Source organism: Nicotiana attenuata, unplaced genomic scaffold (assembly GCF_001879085.1).
Source record: "Nicotiana attenuata strain UT unplaced genomic scaffold, NIATTr2, whole genome shotgun sequence".
Taxonomy (NCBI): Eukaryota; Viridiplantae; Streptophyta; class Magnoliopsida; order Solanales; family Solanaceae; genus Nicotiana; species Nicotiana attenuata.
Window position 1 is genome coordinate 142,599 of NW_017670582.1, and position 6,424 is coordinate 149,022.

At 37.9% G+C, this 6,424-nt stretch overlaps 1 pseudogene; it reads left to right on the forward strand.

Annotated features, from left to right (window-relative positions):
• The first annotated feature begins 51 nt into the window (after nucleotides 1-51).
• On the forward strand, nucleotides 52-5,748 carry LOC109241208 (annotated as a pseudogene).
• The last annotated feature ends 676 nt before the right edge of the window (nucleotides 5,749-6,424 follow it).

A 6,424-nucleotide genomic window follows, 5' to 3' on the forward strand; every position in this document is an offset into this window, starting at 1 on the left:
TTAGCTTTTACACCATGATAAATGAACTGTCTTTAGCTACCTACACCTTTTCTTCTGCTATATTTCACTTGGTTCATAGGCTCACTCTGTTTTGGTTAATCTTGAAAATCAGTTTCTTGAAAGAAAAACATGTTTTTTCTTTCTTTTTCTTTCATGAGTGTAAACCCCATCTGATTTTTGTACTCAAAACCATATTCTGATCTGGGTTTCTTCTTTTCATTTAAGTGTAGGAAAAAAAAAAAAGAAAAACATGATTTCACTGTCAGACCTTTACCATGTTCTCACAGCTGTAGTACCACTGTATGTAGCCATGATATTGGCTTATGGTTCAGTAAAATGGTGGAAAATTTTCAGCCCAGATCAATGTTCAGGAATCAACAGATTTGTGGCTCTTTTTTGCAGTTCCATTGCTATCTTTCACTTCATTGCATCCAACAATCCTTATGCCATGAACTATAAGTTCATAGCTGCTGACACTTTGCAAAAAGTCATAGTTCTTTGTTGTTTTAGCCATTTGGTTCAAGAATTAGCTCAAGGGGTCCCTTCTGAATGGTCCATTATACTTTGTTATCTCTCTTTCCACTTTACCAAACCACTTTAGTTATGGGCATCCCTTTGTTAAAAGGGTATGATGGATGAAGGCTTCAGGAAGTTTAATGGTTCAAATTGTTGTGCTTCAGTGTATCATTTGGTATACTTTGATGCTTTTCTTGTTTGAGTATAGAGGTGCAAGAAATGCTTATTGCTGAGCAATTTCCTGACACTGCAGGGGATATTGTTTCCTTTAAAATTGACTCTGATGTTATGTCATTAGATGGGAAAGAACCATTAGAAACTCAAGCTGAAGTTGGTGAAGAAGATGGTAAACTTCATGTAACTGTGAGAAAATCCTGTAGTTCAAGGTCTGAAGTTTTTTCAAGAATGTCACATGGACTTAACACTTGGTGTTTTCATTAACCCCTAGACCATCAAACTTGTCCAATGCTGAGATTTACTCTTACAATCTTCAAGAAATCCAAACCCTAGAGTTCAAGCTTTAACCACACTGATTTGTACTCAATTGTGAATGGGAAAAGTGCAAATATAGTCCTAGGACATCAAATTTTGGCAACATGGGATTTGATGAGGAGAATGGATTTGGTGGGAGGGCAAATGGGGTTTATGGACAGGGTAATGTAGGGTACCCTGCACCTGCTAATGGCTGGAATTTTTTCACCTGCTACGTGGACCAAGGGGCCAAGAAAAAAGCTAATGGAACTGAAGGTGGTAAAGATCTTCATATGTTTGTTTGGAGTTCAAATGCTTCACCAGCTCTGAAGGTGGAATTATGTGTTCAGAGGAGGAGAATATGGTAATGAGCTTGGTGTTGGAGCTCACCCAAAAGGTTGGTAACAATTGGTATCTCATATGTTTTTGACTATTTTTATACTAGTATTTTAGTTAGTTTTTGTTTGTCTAGATTTGGATGAGTACACTATTTTTTTTCTTTTGTGATCCTATGCTTGTTGTAGGTACTTTTAACTTTGTGATGCACTAAATATGTTTCTTGATTTGACTTTGTTATAGCATTAGATGAAACTGTGTATTTTTTGTTAAGCTGCTGCCCAATTTAGTTGCCTTCTAGTATAGTTTAATTGTTTTCAGGTATAGCTTTGGCCATTTTAATAGCAAAGTTCCTGAAATTGTGGTCCACTTTTGTCTTCTCGTGAGTCATGCATGCATTACTTGTAACAATCGCTTGCATAGGCACTACTTGATTCAAGATTTGAAGTTATTGAGTGCAAAATATTTGTCAATATTACTATTCCCATCTTTTAAGATAACATTTGCATGTAACTAAAGTGAGTGGCGAAGCTAGGGTGTTCAATCTTGAAATAAGTAAAAAAAAAAAAATCCGACAAAGAGTGTTCAATATATGTTATGTACCTCTAAAACATAGTATATATTTAGTCATATACGCAGTGTAATTTTCCGATAAAGGGTGGTCAATTGACCACCCTAACCATAGGGTGGCTTCGCCCCTGCCTAAAGTTTTTGACATTTTAAACTATACATGTATAGTGTGAAGTTGAGGAAACCACTTGTGTTATCAAAGGTCACATCCGCTAATATTCATATGAAGTTCGCTGAGTTGAATATTATGCTCTTGGCATTTAATTTTCATTTAATGATTGATTTCATATATTTTTGCACATTAGATTACGATGATTTTTTGCCGAGAAGAGTTCATTCCCGGTAATAAGAACCCTAATGGATGTGATCGAGGAAGGACCGGTGCTAAAAAAGCTAGGCTCAAGCTCTACGGTTGAGCTGTTCCCAAGACTGCTAATGAAACTAAGGCTACTGCTATGCCTCCTGCTAGTGTTATGACCAGACTTATTTTTGATTATGGTCTGGCGAAAACTTGTTAGGAACCCAAATACTTATTCCAGTCTCATTGGCCTCACTTGGTCCTTGGTCTCATTCAGGTATACAGAAACTTTCTTGATTTAAATGTGTTTTTCATAAAATTTATGTATCAATTCCAAACTAGTTGATGTCGACTATATGAATTATTTGCATCCATTCCGATCACGCCTATGATATTCCAATATTGAATAATTCAATGTTCTTAGGTGGAATGTTGAGATGCCTGTGATTATAGCCAAATCAATATCTATTCTCTCTGATGCTGGTCTTGGAATGGCAATGTTTAGTCTTGGTACGTTTATTGTGACTAAACATTTAGAAAGTCGAACTAAGATTTAGGCTATGTAGTTACAGCGCGCTAGATCTTGTTTCATAAACTGCAGGTTTGTTCATGGCGTTGCAGCCTAGAATGATTGCCTGTGGAAAAACAATTGCTTCCTTCTCTATGGCAGTGAGATTCATCACTGGTCCAGCAGTCATGGCCGCAGCCTCCATCGCTGTTGGACTTCGAGGTGTTCTTTTGCACATTGCAATAGTTCAGGTAAAGGACCTATAAGGCTACAATGCAACAACTTATATCAACTGAACGACGTAATTGTTTTGTATACTTTAATTTTCAGGCAGCTCTACCTCAAGGGATTGTTCCTTTTGTTCTTTGCAAAAGAATACAATGTTCATCCCGATTATACTGAGCACCAGGGTGAGGGACTCCACAAACTTGCAAAAGAATACAATGTTCAGCATATTTTAATTAAATTATGCACCAATAGTGCATTACACGTTAGGTGTAATTCGACTTTTTCCAACAAATTATTCACCATTTTTTTGGAGTTACTAACATATAGTGTTGCCATTAACTGCACTTTGTTTTGGTTTTCAAGTAACTTACTTGTGTTATGTTTTATCGCCCGTCACTGCATAGAATCTAAACTCTTTAGTTTTAGAATTTCAATTGCCTTATAATAGTGGTATTGGTGAGTGCAGGTTATATTTGGGATGTTAATAGCCCTTCCAATCACTCTGGTCTACTACATTTTGCTGGGGCTTTTGAAGCTGAAGACGAGTAATGTTACAGAAGCTATTAAATCTCAAAAGAAATGACATTTTTAATTTTTGCCACTGCTTTTTATGGCTTCTAACAAAAATGAGCTCTCACTTCTCAGTAACCTAGTAGAGATAAAAAGATGATAGCAGAAAGGGAAGGCAACAAGAGAGAGTAATTGATGATTAGAATTATTTTTGTTGTCTCTTTATCCCTTCTATATTTTTTATTAGAATTAATTTGTTGTCTTCTTTATCCCTTGTATTTTTGAACCTAGTGATGTACAATTTATTTAACTCTTGCTTTTCATGAAGTAAGTGAAAGCTCATTTCTCCATTTGAGGGATCGGACCATTATTTTCAAAAAGTATTATATATTGTTCTTGAGCTGTTACAGAATATAATAAACTGTTGTTTAAAGAAAACCTCAAGCCTCAAGATAATTATCAAGATTAACACAATTCATACTTCAGTTTTGATTTATAAGTTATGTTTATGATAAATAAATGTATACGTAACATTTAACTTGACAAAAAAGTTGGTGTTTCCTCTCTGCATTATCTTGTTCATAAACAAAAGAAGTGATTCCAGGTTGGCACAAGATAATACTATCTGTCTACTACTAGCTAGTACTAGCATTTATCGAGCTGTACGATCACCGTAATTCGTAAAGCATACATTTGTAACACAAAAAAAGGCCTATTGCCAGGTATACTACTGTATTTTCGTCCCAATATATATATATATATATATATATATATATACACACTTAGAATGATATATATATATACACACTTAGAATTGGTCGACATCACCCGTTATTCAAACCACATGAATAAGGCCTGGTCACCATTTGAAGGTTTTAATTTAATATTCTTCTTTAATTAATTTCTGTTAGAACTTTTTATATTTTTCTAGCCTTGATTATAATTTACAAAATTATGTTTGGGGACAAAAACGTACTTAAGAAAGATTATTATGTTTGCCACCAATTTAAATCTTGCGGTGTTATGTTTGTGTATACGTGTGAAACCGAGCTCTTGAGACGCCTCGGTTCTGATGGAATAAACGGAGCAAGAGACGCGGCGGCAAAAAACCAAAATCGAGGCAAGGAGCCTCTCGAGGTGGGGTTCGGGGCAAAACGCCCGCCCTCGGGAATATCGGGGCCATGATCCTGGGTCCGATTCGAATCCCAAAGGCCTCAAAGAGCACAATTAGGCAATCGAGCACACCAACAGAAAGTTATTGTATTCGTGACCAACCAGATATCACGACGTGGATCTCGGCACGTATAGGTAGAAATCCGGTGATTGGTTAAACGAGAGATTTTTACCTTTTATAGGAGTACTTTGAGTAGAATTCCCCTACTATATACAGGGGGTTTGACATTAAACACACTGTAACACACACATAAAGGCAATATACTTTTATTTACTCTGTTATTCAAAGCTACTGTAACACAGACATAAAGGCAATATACTTTTATTTACTCTGTTATTCAAAGCTTTTGTTCTTGTTCATCAGTGCTTAGTTATTGTGAGTCCGGGATCGGGCAGGCAATTCATTAAGGCTGTTATTGAAGTTCGCAATCACCCCCCCCCCCCCCCCAAAGTGATTTGATAATCTATTATGTCTTTTATCTGTTTAATATAACACAATCTATCATTTGTATCGAATTAATCCGCATATCGTTAAAACCACATACAAATTCAATTGTTATCCGATTTTTTAGGGTAAATAGTTTGGCGCCCACCGTGGGGCTAAGGATAATAGTGGCAATTTGATACAAATTTTTATAACACACTCTATTTTACACTTGTTCTTTGAGCTTTTAATTTCAGGTCTAGATTAAAAATGTAAAACTCCCAATCTGCCACTTTGAATGTTGATGCTGAATCTGGCCACTATGGCGAGAACAACATTATAGCGCCCAGCAACGAGGTTCACAGTGCTGACCCTAACGGGGCCCCGGTCGCAGACCCAATTGATGCTAGCTCCCACGTGGCCATCGATCCTAACTTGCCCACCGACCTCGAAATTAGCGTTCGCGGGGAAGCCAGGTCGGTAGCCAGGGATACGCACGACAGTAAGGGCGATGGGATCAACTTGCGGGTGATCTTCCAAATATTACAGGCTCAACAGGCAGTGATAGCCCCACTGCAGAACCAAAGTTGCGCCCCCAGCAAAGTTGAGTCCGACCCATCCCGGGAAAACACTCGTAGAAATGAACCAGTCACGGAGAGGCCGAGTGAAGCTGAACCCGGGACCAACCCCGAGATCATAAATATGCTTGAATAACTAACAAAACGGGTGGAATTGGTAGAAAAGAAAATCGAAAACAATGACAAACAAGTGGAAACCTATAACTCCAGGGTTGATCAAATTCTAGGAGCGCCGCCGATACTGAAGGGCTTCGATTCCAAGAAATTTATTCAAAAGCCTTTCCTTCCGACCGCAGCCCCGAAGCTGATCCCAAAGAAGTTTTGCAAGCCCGAAATTCTGAAGTACGACGGAACAACCGATCCAAATGAGCATGTAACCTCCTACACATGCGCCATCAAGGGAAACGACCTAGAAGATGATTAAATGGAATCCGTTCTGGCTGAAAAAGTTTGGAGAGACCTTGTCGAAAGGAGCCATGATATGGTATCATAACTTAACCCCTAATTCTATTGACTCATTTGCTATGCTTGCATATTCCTTTTTAACAGCGCACACCGGGTCCATCAAGGTCAAGACCAGGAAATAGGACCTTTTCAAGGTAAAACAAAGAGATAATGAGATGCTCAGGAAATTCGTATCGAGGTTTCAAATGGAACGGATGGATCTTCCTTGAGTCGCAGGTGATTGGGCCGTTCAGGCCTTCACCCAAGACTCAAAACTCGAAGCTCGTTGGCTTCACAACAGTTAGAATCTGATAGAATACCCAGCTATAACTTGGGAAGATGTTCATAGCTGGTACCAATCAAAAATC